Here is a 15,483-nt window from a genome sequence, read left to right on the forward strand (position 1 = left end):
CGAGGTCAGGAGATCGAGACCATCCTGGCTAACACGGTGAAACCCCGTCTCTACTAAAAAATACAAAAAACTAGCCGGGCGAGGTGGCAGGCGCCTGTGGTCCCAGCTACTCGGGAGGCTGAGGCAGGAGAATAGCGTAAACCCGGGAGGCGGAGCTTGCAGTGAGCTGAGATCCGGCCACTGCACTCCAGTCTGGGAGACAGAGCGAGACTCCGTCTCAAAAAAAAAAAAAAAAAAAAAAAAAAAGCTCCTAGGTGACACCGATGCTAGTGGTCCATGGACCACATTTTGGGTAACAAGGCACTGTATTATCTGTGGGGTAGCCAAGCCCAGCATGTGAAAAGATAACCATAGTAATAAAAAATGCAAGTTGTGATTCAAGATGATGACAGAAGAGAGGTACAAAGGGGGATTATCAACCAAATTTCAACGACAATGTATACCCCACACTAATACAAAGAAGGATTTCCTCTAGGATACATTAAAAGCCTCAAACTGTGGTCTGCAGTTAACCTGATAGGTTTTCAAGGGGTCCATGAGGCAAAAACTGTTTTCATAAGAATATTAACATGTTATTTTATTCTTTTTCCCACACTGACATGTAGTGATTGTACAAAAGCAATGATAAGTCAAACTACTGGCAGCTTGAACAGTAGTGATAGTTTCATCACTAACATGCCCTCACTTTATTAAAAAAAGGAAGAAAACAAGAAATGTCAGTTTTGTTAAAAAATGTACCCAATGAAGCAGAAAACACTGTTAATTCATTAATTCCCAATCTTGAATTTTATTAGATATTTTTAACGTCCTGTGTAGTGAAATGGGAATTATGTATAAAACATTCTGCTGGATGATGGTTGTCAAGAGGAAAAACACTTGTGAAATTGAGTTACAAGCCCAAGTAGCCACTTTTTCATTGAACACATTTATTATTTGAGAGAATGACTGACAGATTATGGCTATTCTGACTTTGATATTTGGATGTTTTATTAAAAATGAATGAATGAGTCTCCTACTTCAAAAAATGATAGTTTTCATTCTTAACAATAACATTAGAACTTTCCAGCAAACATTAGAACTTTGAAAAATATGTCACCAGGATTGTGATGGCATCTCAATTCTGAAAAGCTTTGGTGTTAAGATTGATGGTATATTAATAAATGCAATTTTAAAATTGCTGTGTAATCATTTGGATGATTTACATCGTTCAGTGAGTCAAATTTTCCAAATGGCCGATGCACAATGTTGCAAAGATATTTATAGGTGAAAAATCCATTGAAAGTGCAAGACAGACACATAGACATCCCTACAATATGTACCAAAAATTCATTGATGTGGTTCCACATTCCATATTGCAACTAAACTTTAAGAAACTGTCTCTTTCCAAGTTTGGTTCCAAAGAAGGGTATCCACAATTATCTTACAGAATGAGTAAAGTACTCTTCTCATTCCAAAATACATATCTGTGCGGGCCAGATTGTCTTCACATACTTCAACCTAAACATATATTGCAACAGATTGAATGCAGTAGCTGATATGAGAACTCAACTTCTCTGAAATCAGGCATTAGGGAATTAACAAAAATGTGAAACAATGCCACTCTTGTCAAAAATGATTTTTTTGGGCCTTGGAAAACATAGTTATTTTGTCATAAAACTATTTCATTTATTTTAGCATGCATTTGGTTTAATGTTATTTTTAATAGCATTAAAGTAGAAATATTTAAAATTTTTCCTCAGTTAAAAATTTTCTAATTAGGTAAATGTTTATTGGGTTAATCTACATAAATAAAAGCTCTTTGGGATTCTTAATAGTTTTTAAGACTGTAAAGTGGTCCTGAGACCAAAATGTTTGTGAACTACTGGGGAAGGCTAATCAGAAAAACCTGAGATCGCCAGGTTTTTACTGCCTTTTGATTATGGAATATGTTATAATAGCACAAAAACCATGGGTCCTTACTCCTTGAATAAGCTTCCATCATCTAATTTGGTGTTGTTAACCTTTTGGATAAGGTATTTGGAGTAGACCCTGTGCTTTAAAAATATTTCAGACAAAAACAAAAAACAGAAGTAAAAGACAATACTCACAAATAAATACAATTAGTCTCCTTTAAACGCTACTGAGTATAATACAGCATTAAATGTTTGTACTTTTACTTAAAATGTGATTCTTCAAAATAAAATTTAGAGATCAAGTCTTTCACATTTCTGAAATAAATACTATTTGGCAGGGCTTCTGTTTGTCCCAATTTTCTTTCTTTCTTTTTTTTTCTAGCCCCTTCCTTCCTTCCTTCCTTCCTTCCTTCCTTCCTTCCTTCCTTCCTTCCTTCCTTCCTTCCTTCCTTCCTTCCTTCCTTCTTCCTTCCTTTCCCTCCCTTCCTTCCTTTCCCTCCCCTCCTTCCTTCCTCCCTCCCTTCCATCCTTCCTCCCTCCCTCTCCCTCTCTCCCCCTCCCTCCCTTCTCTTTCTCTCTTTCTCTCTTTCTCTCTTTCTTTCTTTCTTTCTTTCTTTCTTTCTTTCTTTCTTTCTTTCTTTCTTTCTGTCCTTTCCTTCTTTTCTTTCTTTCTCTTTCCTTTCTTTCTTTTTCTTTCTTTCTCTTTCTTTCCTTCTTTCTTTCTTCTTTTTCCTTTCTTTCTTTTCCTTCCTTCCTTCCCTTCCCTTCTCCTTCCTTCCTTCCATCCTTCCTTCCTTCCCTCCTCCCTCCCTCTCTCCCTCCCTCCCTCCATCCCTCTGTCTCTCTGTCCCTCTCTTTCTTTTCTTTCTTGCTTTCTCTTTGTTTTGCTACTGCTTTTTGAGATGTCAAAACACACTTAAATAGTTGTTGAGAGTTGGTCCTTATTTTTCAGTACTTTCCTTTCCCTTTAATGCTAAACTGAAGGGTGGATCACTAGAGGGTTGGTTGATAGATATATTCTACCCAAGATTATCACCTCAGGATAAGTTTATAAAGCTTATTATGTGAATAGCCATATTTCTTCCACCTGAAAACAAAGCTTTAGAAAAAAACTTAGCATTCCCTATAGGAAGATTTGTACCACTTGCTATTTATCACATATTATTCTAGATGCCTTGCAAATGTTGACACATTTAAACCTCTTAACAATATTATGAAGAACCTATGAAGACATTGGAGCCCATGGCGGTTAAGTTACTCATTCAAGATCATACAACTATTGAGTGATAGAGAGCCCAGGCAATCTGACTCCAGATATGTGTCCATAACCGAAGGCATTAGGCTGAATTAGTGTGTTGGAGATCATTTAAAAAACAACATTTCAAATGAAGAGTTGCTTAATTTTGATGGGAATAATCTTAATTAGGATTTACTTGTTCATTGGACACATACTCTTGTGCTTGTAAGGCTTCCAAGAAGAGATTCAGGAGAGGTTTAGGTCACAAGAGATATAACTTAGCAATAATTTAGAGTTGGTGGAAATTTAGTAATGCTCCTCAAACATTGCCGGCAACATACCCACCAAAAGTATGCAAAAGTATGCAAACCTTGGTTCTCTGTTACAAATGACAAAATGTTTTTGAACTTTCATACTTTATCTTATGTTTTTGAATTTTGCATATGATAATGCTTTAATATGAAAATCATGTTTTAAGTTACTCCTCATTGAATAAAACTAATTATCCAAGAGATCAGCTGCCACAGTCTTTTGAAGATTGGAGTGGCTCCTGGCACATTGTACCAATCGCACCTGGAGAAACCTAGCTCCATAGAATACTTTTGGAAGACCATGGGGTGTTTATTCTTCTTTGTCTACTCTTTGTGCACTACTGCTCAGGCACTCCATACCAGTCAGAATTTGGTTGCCTAGTTCTAAATAAAATGTTAAGAAGAGGGCTGCATATGAGAAACTGTGTACACTAAATAGGTTTAGTGAAGTCATCCAATGGTCCTTCTTTAACTCATGTCAGTAGTCGCAGTATCAAAAGTCTAAAGAGATTAACGAGGTAACTTGAATGAATGAAATAGGTCAGGTATGCATATTATAGGAAATGTCGGAGACTCAGATAAATGGAGGGCATGTGTACTATTTAATGTGAGATGAAGTACATACCTTCAACCCACTAAGAATGGGGATCAGGTCACCTCATGTTTTGATCTTTAAAAAATTAGAGAAGCAATTTAAATTATTATCTGAATTTTTTTTGATTTTGGTAAAAAGTTCAGTTTTATAAAATATGTGGACAACCAAATGAGTTTCAGACCTATATGTTGTATCATCTTTCAGTAAAGGTAACACCATTTATGTTGCACAGTTGTGTATGTCGTTGATTGTTGAGTAGGCACACTCTGGTTGCATGTGTGTCAGGGAAAGGGTGAGAAGAGAAACTTTTGTCCTCTGATCATCTTAAAGTTTTTGTTTCCATCTACTTACAAGTCCCAAGAGGAGAATTAGGATGTCGCTTTCTGAACATGTTTATGGTATCATCCTCTGAGGAACATACATTTCTTTTGTTCTCTCTCCAATGGAAAAATGGAACAACTTTTTCCCATCCTCTAAAAAGTTCTCTGTATGTTGAAATAGTTATTAAGGCTCTCCTTGTTCATGTTCTTGCTTTCGTCAGACAAAATAACCACAAATCCTGAAGTATTTGTTTAAAGATTTCTTTTCTTCTTACTTTTTAATTATTTTCACTGTAGAACTATGGACCTTCTTCAAGTTTCCCATAGCTTGCTTATTACATGGTTGCTCTGGAATAACTTGTCCTCATAACCATTTAGCCAAAGCTAAATATGAAGAGAACATTATTTGCAGTTACATTTTATGTCTTTGTGTTATTTTCAAACAGCATTGCATTTCTGACTGATATGTAACTTATAATCTGCTGCAATCCCTATATCATTCCCATTATATTTATGCATAACCAGTTATTTATTTTTTGTCCCATAATTTGTAACTTTAACTGCCTTATAATTCATCTTAAATACTTTCCTTTCTGTATTTTTTTTTTCCATTCTGTGTCCAGAATGTAGGAGCTTATACTACATGGTGTCCAATACATAATAGGTGCTTAAGGCAGGTATAATGAATGAATGAACTAAACCAAGATTAGGCAACATATCCCACAATAATTTTTATTGGGTCTAACACAATATAGATTTATTGAACCTAGTAAAATCTAGTAGAAACTTTTTCCATACTTGACCAAATGTTTGGACTTTATCTAGAGAAAGATCTTTGTTTAAGCCTTGGCTCTTGCTTCTTATTAGCTATTTAGTTTGGAAAAATCATTCAAGTTCTCTAAGCCTTTGTTTTCTCCTCTAGAAAATACATATAATAATAGCTACCTTTAAGGTTATTGTGACATTTATACAAGATATTGTATGTAAAATGCTTAAAAGTGTTCTTGGTACATAGTGAATTCCCACAAAAATGCTGACTCATAAGAAAATGTAACACCCAAACCACTATATATGGATAAGTTAAAGAGGGGGATGTTTTTCTCAGCTCCTGTTTTCCCTTCTGAAAGGATTTATGATGGAAATTATTCTTGGATGCTTAAGAATTCTTCTTCAAGGTATTCTCTATTGATACTTAACTTTCTCATCTTTCTTCTCAAATTGAATGCATAGTACACTTGTTTAGTCCCAGAAAATACTTACTACAAAATGTTAAGACTTCAAAATTAGCAGCAGCATCAGTTTCATCTTTTCCTATTATCTTGAGATAAGATGATAGAAAAAAAGATAAGAATCTAAATGGCAAGAAGATCCTACTGATGCAACAAAATAAATGTATACCTGCCATTGAAATACTTCAGAGAAGAATAAAATTTTGGGAATTCAGTGAAGAGGGATGGTACCTTTGGAAAAAAGGAATCCGGTCTTATACAGAGTGTGTACCTGAGGAGATATAGGGTAAATGTCTCTTGGGTGATGATGACAGAGATGGGGGTGATGATGGCAGAACTGGTAGGGTTGATGATATGGATGTGTTACCATAACACGGAAAAGAGGGCTTGGCCACTACAGTAACAACAGAGTATTAGATATTCCAGTGAGTATCTGACTATGGCAAAGCTTTAGGAATGTAAAAGAGGAAATGACAGTTCAGAAGTGACTCACAGCAACGTGAAAATAACAAACCGACAGACTGCATGGATGCTAAAATTCACAATTTAAAAATGGCCACCTGACACTCATGCCTCAGCAGATGTTGTAGTTTAAAGTGAAGATTTACAGTTTCTTTGGCAGGAAGTGAGTTGCTCAGGAAAAGGATTTTTATAAGACTTCTTAATTGTCATCAAATGATAGGATTTAGGGATGGCATTTGTTAACACAAATTGCTATAAGGTGGTAACTCACACAAAGTTTATGTTAAGCTTAGGATTCACAATGCAGATTTTCAAAATCCAGATAACCTTGCAAGGCGATTTTCATTTTCAGCCACTGTAGAACATTATTTCCTACTCAGAACAACTTCAAAATTGTATGTTCCAGGGACACACTGAATTTTATTTTTACACCTTTCTAGTTTTACCTACACTAGGAAAATGGTCGTTAATGTGAGACAAATAAAAATCAGAAGATCCTAGTGTTATTACTCTTATTGTTAAGCTCATTCTTGGATTACATTTTTTTTTTCATAAAAAGCACAACACCCTTAAAATTATAATGTACCAGTGGCCCTAATATTTGGAGAGCCAAATTGTATGTGGATCCACTTGGGATAATTGTGTATGCAAGTGCCTGGAAAAATAGTGAAACTGAAACCAGTTTAAGAATCAAATTGCAAAATTTTGTTTTGGTTCTACCATTCATTATCTGTGTGTCATTTGTTAGGCAAATACTTTGAGTCTCACTTCTCCCTTTAGTTAAATGGGAATGATTTCACAATGGCTTCACAGTGCTGTTTGATAGGACAAAGGAAATAATGTAAGGTCAATGAAAACCACAAGGGTTGACCAAACATACATAAGGCACTACTATTACTAGCTACTAATACTACTTCTACTACTGTTATTACTGTTATTACTGCTATTATAACTGCTGCCACCATCACTAACAGCATTACTTTCATCTTGGGTTTGCTTTGAGTAGCTATTTCTTATCCTGGGTTTGAAGATGAGTAATATATAGATATACGACATATATACTATATTCCTCTGATACCTGTATAATTAAAACAGTGGAAGATAAGGTAAAACATAGTAATATGCTTTTACATATTTAGTTTTAATAAAATACACATCAATTGTAAAAAAGGGTCAAAAATAATATGAAATTATGATGTAAAAAGTGAAGTATATGAATAGATAAACAGAGGACTCTCTTCTGTTATCTTTTCCCAGTTCCATTCCCCAGAGGTTATTCAGTCTATACTTTTTCAGTGTACGTCTCTCAAGGCTGGTTGTTTCGGGAATGAAATAAGTACATCTTGGATGTAAACACTGTTCCAGCTATGCAAGTGCCTACACAAGCAAATAAGTCAGCAAGTTAGTCTTCAAATACTTTGGCTTCTAGTGGGAAGACAAACTATCTTAAAACATCATCAATAACAAATAAATTTTGAGTGCCTGTTACCTACAGGGCAGAGTACTGGTTACACTGGGAAGTACGGATTCTCAGCTTTCCTTTTTGTTAACCTTCATACAGGCTGTTGTTCTCTTCTATCTATATTCAGCACATAGCGTCACTCTTTATTTTAAATAGATTTTCAGCTTATCTCACAGCTCCGAGTTTATAATTTATTTCTTCTGAAATGTGTTTCTTATGACATATAGAGAGTCACTGATTTCAGTAATCCCCATATACCTGAGTTCTTTTGCAGGTTGCCCAAACAGAGTGAATAGCATCTGTTTTAAATGGAGTGGCTGGAGCTCTGAGTGAAAGACAGGATCCCATAGGCAGGTATGTAAATGGGCCTGCCACAGATGGCCTAATTTTGGCTAGATTGGGATAAAATCTGGCTTCTGATACTAGGGTTATGTATGGCTGGCACAGGTGAGGGCATAGAGGGATGCTGGGCCAAGAAGATGTAAAAACATGCTTTAACTTAAAATGAGAGCCTAAACATTTCTCCATGTACATTTAAATGACTTTACAAGAGTCAAGAATATGCTATAATTGCCCTGACCATTTACCATCATGCATTATATTATTTCCAGTATTGTGTTATGAATAATGGCTGTAAGGAATGCCTTTGGGTATACACATTTCTTCACATTTATACTCATTTCTTTAGAATAGAATCCCTAAAGTAGAAGTTCAAGTCAAAGGTTTTAAAATTGGTAATGACATAGTTACAATTTTTATATCACCTAACTACGAGACCACAACAATTTAACTCACAACATTAATGCTTGAGATGGCCTCTCTCACGGGTTCCTCCTCCCCACCCCACCCCCTGCAGATTCTTCTTTAATCTCTGCTAATTTGACAGGAACAGAAAGGGGATTGTACTCCTATTTTCGTGATTGCCATGTTTATTGAATACTACTATTTCTTCCTTTGTGAATCGCTGATTGGTATGGAAATCCTCTTACAAACCTTAATAATTTGTATGAGCTTTTTATATAGAAATGATCTCAATCCATTGTGATACTTATTGGAATATTGTTTCCAGTTTATTTTTGCCTTTTAATTTGAATTATATTTCATTTATAGAATAACAAGTATTTTATGAGAATATAAACCAAAAATAAAATTCTAAGCCCTGCCAACTGACTGAATGGACCCCTCTTCTTGGCCAAGGGTATTCCAAAGTTAACCTGAAAAACTAGTTCAGGCCATGATGGAAAGTGGAGGTCAGACATGCCACATTATACTCTCCTCCCTTGGGAATTCAGGCACCGTGACCTACCAGCATTGACATTAAAAAAGAAATCTTAAGACTGATGAAACAGACTCTTTGTAGCAATGATACCAAATTCCATCCTGACTAGTAAAACATCACATGACAGATAACAGGCCCTGAAAAGAATCAAAGTATGTTACCCCAAAATATATTTCTTTGACGTATTTTTAAAAGGTCCTTCAAAGCTGTCAGAATCAGGAGAGTGGAGCACCTTTTAAGGTTCACTAATAAGAAATTTACCATCTATGTCTCTGAAGCCGAATAGCTGGAGGTTTCATCTACATAATAAGAACCTTGACTTCTACAACCCCCCTTATCTTAACCCAAGTATCTCTTTCTGCTGATTTCAATTCTTCAGGCAAAGCAACTCTTTCAAAGATTTGCCAATCAGGAAATCTTTGAATCCATCTATGACCTGGAACACCCCCTTCCCTCCCATTCCTGCTTTGAGATGTCCTGCCCCTCCAGGCTGAACCAATATACACCAACATATATTGATTGATACCTGTCTGTAACTTCTGCCCACCTAAAATGTATAAAATCAAGCTGTGACCCAACCTTCTCAGGACCTTCTGAGGCTGTTCATGGGCCCGTCCTTAAACTTGGCAAAACAAAGTTCTAAACTGAGAGGAGCCTCAGATGCTTTTTGGTTTATAAAATCAAATAAATGATCTTTTATGTTATTTCTATTAAACAATGTAATAAATTAAAGATGATAATGCAAGATCATTTAATAACTCTAAACTATTACTACTAGCATTATTATTAGTGCTGCTACTAGTACTACTACTACTAATGCCACCACCACCACTATCATCACCATTTTCATTTGGACTATACAGAATAAAATGTGAAAGTCGTCTTCATCTTTCCCCCTCACCCAAACCCAAATCAGAGCTAACTACTAGCAGTTTGACGTATATCCTTTAGAGCTTTTCTTTTATATTAATCTGGAATCTTCTTTACACTTACTCTTCTCATCCTATCAGCCATTGAATCCAGTGGATGCACCTTTCAAACCGCGTCTTTAATTTCCCATGTATTTTTGTTTCAAAGCCACTTTTATGGTCCAAGTCATCATCGTCTCTTACAATAGCCTAAAAGTGGCTCCCAACTTTAATTCTGTCTTCTTAACAATGCATTATCTTCACAGTGGTCCACAATGATCATTTAAAAAAGCACTTTCCTTTCAAGCCATGGAGTAGTTTTCCATTACAATTAGATTAAAACACACATCCTTAACCAGTTTATAAGACCCTGCAGGGACTGGCTCCTGCCTCTTCCTCCAGTTTCCTGCATTACCTCTTTTCTGCTTACCAACACTATTTTTATTTTTTATTTCCTTGAAGCTTTTTTCCTACTCGAGCCACATACTGTTTCCTCTCCTTGGGATGCTCTTTCCTCCCTATTCGCTTTACTTAACTAATTCCTACTCATTCTTCACATTAAAGATTACTTCTTCAGGTTTGTATTTTCTCAGGTTCACCAATCTAAATTACATTTCTCTTTTCATACTTTGAGTTTTCCACTGTAATAGTAATATCAATTATTAATAAACAATCGTTTGTGTAATTGTTTACTTAAGTAAACAATTTGTATTCCTCAGTAGACCATAAGTTCCATGAAAGCTAGGACATGGTCTCTGTCTTATTCACTTATTTGTAGGGGTTAGGGAAGGTTACTATCCAGGATAGGGCACCAGGAAAACATCTGAAGTGCTGAAAATGTTTTAGATCTTCATTTGACTTGTAGGGACAGAAAGCGTGTGATACCTTTCCTCACCTGTCATAAGGGTCATGGCTGATACTCCTATAACAAAAGACAAGTTTACAAGAGAAAAACATCAATTTATTTAATCAAAGTTTTTTTGTGACATGAAAGCCTTCAAAAATGAAGAGTCAAAGACTCGAGGGGAAACTGTTTTTGTCCTTAGATTGGGGACAACCATGTAGAAATGTGATTGGACAAAGGAGTATCATCTAATTAATGGTGACAGACTCAGGTGAGGAACCCAGTAAGGCCTATCCATGTAAATTCTTCTTGGCTTCTCTGTGTAGCATCCTTTCCTCCTGGATATGGGGCTGGACCCCTCTGGAATGAGGGTCTTCAAAAGAGAAGGGAGAGAGTAACTTTTGTAGGTTTTAGGACTTGCTGTGGAGGAGAGGGCTTCTGGTTTCTATGACTTGCCTTGGGAAGGGAAATTCTGGTTGCTTTGACTCACTTCTGGGGAGAAAGGAGTTGGAGACAGGAGGGCAAGAGAAGGTCAGAGAGAACTTGCTTTTGAAGCCCTTCCAGTGTTCTTCAGTTCAAAGCACTCAGCATGTCAAAGTGCCATACTTATAGGGTGTCGTTTTCTGAGCCCCACAGACTGATGGTTACAGAAATGATGACACTTATTTTTACATGTACATGAGTTTATAAATTTGTAAAAACTCTTAAGGTTTGTGAAATTTATTATATATACATATATTATTAATATTATATATATTCAAGTAATCAAAGACATACACATTTCAAATTTGCATACTGAGTGTCAGATTGTGCTTCAGAAACTATAACAATTTATATTCCATCAACAAATGTGAAGATACTCTTTTCCAACAATATGACAAGCAACAGGTAGTATCTCATTGATGCCCAAATTTGCTTCTTTGATTATTAGTAAAATTGAACTATGATCATATTTTCAATACATTTGGGACTTATTTCAGTATACAATATAAGGATTAAATTTATTTTTTTCATCCTGTTGTCCCAGAACCATTTATTGAATAATCTTTCCCTTCCTCTTTGATTTGTTATGCCATTAATCTTTATCATATTTTGTGATGTCAATGGCCTTGATAATATAATACATTCTTGTATATTGTAGGATCTATTTCTAAGATATCTATTCTCATCTATTCATTTGTCTCTTCATTATTGTACTAGTGCCATGCTGATTAAATTAATAGAATGTTAAAAAAGTCATCCTCATTAATCTTCTTTTTCAAATGTAAAGAGAATCCTGATGCTTTAAATGATGTCTAAAGTGGTTTTGTTAAGTTAAAAAGTACCCACTGAGATTTTAATTTGCAATTCATCTTAGGTTGGTTCCTCCTCAGGGAAACAGATGCTGAGATGGAGATTTGCATGCGGGAAGTTTATTTGGGAATCTCATGGGAATAACACCTGTAAGAGAAGAAAGAATGCAAAGGGAGAAGTTAAACTGTGATGGAGTTGCAACGGAGGCTTCAGTTGATTCCATAGGGAGCTCTGAGGCTAGGATTGTTCTTCTGAATTGACTGGAATTAAACAAAAGAGCTACAGCAACCTGTTAATGGACACAAGCTACCTCCAAGAAGGTGTAGTGGGCAAGGCCAAGGGCAGTTTCTGGAGAAGGACTCAGCTACAAGCTGTCAGTAGCCAATACTCTGTCTCTGGAAATGAGTGCCCTGATCTTGAATAGGGATATGGGCAGTGCACCACAGCATCCATGTCACCATTTTTACAATCTTGCTTGCTTTTCCAGGAAAATGATTAGCTTTCCCTTCTATTCAGTATATTTTAAATAACTTCCTTAGGCTAAAAATACAAAAGAAAACAATCAGAAAAATTGATTAAATTTTCTGTGCAATGAGTAATAGATAAACAGAGCCTCAGTAGATGGGAATCATGCATTCAAATCAACAAGACACTAGCAGAAACAACAATACTTTACTCATTATTAGTGAAAGTATAATGTGGTTCTTAGAAAGATACATCATCTATTCCTTTGTTTCCCTTTGGTTTTTCCAAACCCTTTCATCCTCCTTGAGCTATGAGTGAACTTCAAGAGCTTCCTCTCATTCTTCTTCCTCCTTAAACTCTGCATCTTTTGACATAGCTGACCATCAAACCCAACATTTGTATGTGCAGATGTCTCCTGAGCATCCCTTTCATCTCGATAGACTCATTATTTTCCCCCCTCAAACATGCTTGTTTCATATGTTCTCTTCAGGGCCATCTCCAACTCTTTCTCATAGCCTACTTTTAGTTTGTGGTCAGGACTTGCCACGCCTACCTATGGGATGGGTTTGAAACTCCTTCTCATTTTTATTCTTGATGCTATAAGCCAAAGTAACATCAATATTATTTCTTATATGGGGTAATGCTGTAAACTCCTGATTTCCATGTCTCTAATTGTTTCCATCTGTAACCGGTTATGTCACTGACAATACCATCATCAACACCCAAGTTCAAATATTTTGATGACTACTTCTCATAGAAAAAAAAATCTAAGTGTGCTCACATGGAATTCAAAGCTCTGCATATTCTGGACCTCACCTAGAGTCTTGGTCTGTAGCCCAGATTTACCATATTGCTTGCCTTCTCATATCTCTTGTTTATATTGCTTCCATGTGTCTCTTTTCTTTGTTATAAATGTAATTTTCCTTTTGTCCCTCCCCAAAGACATTCTATTCATTTTCAAGACCAATCTCAAATGCTACCTCAGTGAAGAATTCTTGGATTCCCACAGTAGAAATGAATTGTGCATCCTCTTATTTCCAAATGTGCTTTGTTTATGCCACTCTTGCAATGTGTATCCTGTGTATGTATATACTTGTATGTATGCCTCCCTGAATATACTGAGTTTTGGAAGGCAGGAGCTGTTTATTTTTTTCATCTTTGTATTCTTCACAGAGTCTGGCCTAGCCTAATTCTTTATTGTGCAAAATATATGGTTGTGGAATATAATTCTGATGTCTAAGGCAAGGATGTAATTGTTTCATTCATTCTATACTCCCTGAAATGCATCTAGAGCCATGCTGTCCAATATAATAGCCATTAGCCACATGTGGTCATTTAAATTTAAATTAATTAAAAGGAAAGGAAAGATTCAGTTCCTCAGTCATACTAGCCACATTTCATATGTTCTAGCAGCCACACGGGGCTCATGGCTACGTCCCATGATGACCACTACAGATATGGAACATTTCCATTGTCACAGAAAGTTCTACTGAACAGTGCTGCTCTATCGGATTTGCATTAGAATGCTTTCAACTGCAAGTAACAGAATTCTCAATTCATATTGAGTTGGGCTCCTCAAAAGCAGACCCTGAGACAAGGTTTTGGCTTATGTAATTTATTTAGGAGGTGATCCGAAAGTCAAGTAGAGCACATTTGTAGGAAACATAAAAGTAAGAAAAGGAAGGTAAAAGAGCCTGTAGATGGCATATTAATATGAAGTTTCTACTGTAGGCAACTGGGACTCCTTTGGAATCCTCTGAGAAAACTCACTTCAGAAACGTCCCGCCAGGTGTGGGAAGGCTGAACCCTCCAACTCCACCAAATCTCCGTCTTTATTGATTGGGGATAAGGGGAAAGAGGCTTAAACCCCTCCTCCACTTTGGCATTGCAACCTCAGGATGAGAAGAAGAGGTGCAGGTGCTTGAGGTGGAAAACTGTCAGAGTGCTAGAAACTATTGCAGCAGCAGATCATCTCAGGGCGGCAAAGAGCACATGTCGGTGCATCAACAGACTCTTCTACACATCGAAATGGGAATAAAACAATAACTAAAATCTATTATCTCACATACAAATGTCTGGAAAAAGGAAAAGTTAACATTTTGTTAATTCAGTGGGTTAATGATGAAGGGGCTCTGGATTGGCAGTTCTGCAATAATCTTGAGTTTCCTCCTAACATCATCTCAAGTTGTCTGCAGCCCTTCCAAACATTACGATTTTGGAAGTAAGTATTCCAGTGGCAGGAATGAGTGAATCCACGTTTGGAGTCTTATAAAGAGTTAAATCATTTCTACAAACCCTGCCAGAAGACTTCCTTCTGTATCTCAGAGGTCAAGGCTGCACCATGTGGCCATGACAATGGCAGAGTAATAGACTTGTTGTGATTGGTTTAAACTAATCAACACTCACCTCTTGGGTCCAGGGACAGGGCTGACTTTCTTAAGCAAAATACTTCCCAATATCTGAAAACAATAGACTTCTGTTGGCAAAGAGAAGAGATAAATAGGGTGGTGATGCATATGTCCTGGGTAAGCAAGAGTATGTCACAGGTGCAGGCAGCAACTTTTAAGAAAAATATTAACAAACTAGAGAGAATCTAGAGAAAAAGGATGAGGATTTCCAAGCCTTAGCAACTGCATTGTATTTTGAGTAAATAAAGGAACCAGGCACAATCAGAGCTCTGATGTCATTACACCAGTACATTAACCAACCTTTGAACTTCTGTAATATACAGACGGAAAAAGGGTATTATGGTAGCTATCATTAAATATTTAAAAAATAGCATTGGTTGGTAGATAAATTTAATTATATGATGTACCAGAAGCTATAGCTGGGACCAGTGTGAGAGTTAGATGTTTTTTCATATATTGAACAGAGATTTAGACTTAACAATTATATATCATAAATAATATGAAAAAATAGTAACATCTTCACCAATGGAAAAATTAAGAAGAGTGGAATTCCATTAATGGTTTACATTCCAGCAGTGCTTCATGTTTCAAAGTATCATTTAATTGAACTATTATTAAACTCTTATAAGGTATAGTATGTAAACACTATTGTCTCTATTTTCCGTATGGAAAGAATGAGTTCAGCAAGTTTAATGATTGCTTAAGATCATGGAGCTAGTAATTGGCAAAGATGTGACACACACTCAAATTTTCCATCCCTCAAATACTGGTATTCCTA

This window comes from Theropithecus gelada, chromosome 9, assembly GCF_003255815.1.
Source record: "Theropithecus gelada isolate Dixy chromosome 9, Tgel_1.0, whole genome shotgun sequence".
In the NCBI taxonomy this organism is placed as follows: Eukaryota; Metazoa; Chordata; class Mammalia; order Primates; family Cercopithecidae; genus Theropithecus; species Theropithecus gelada.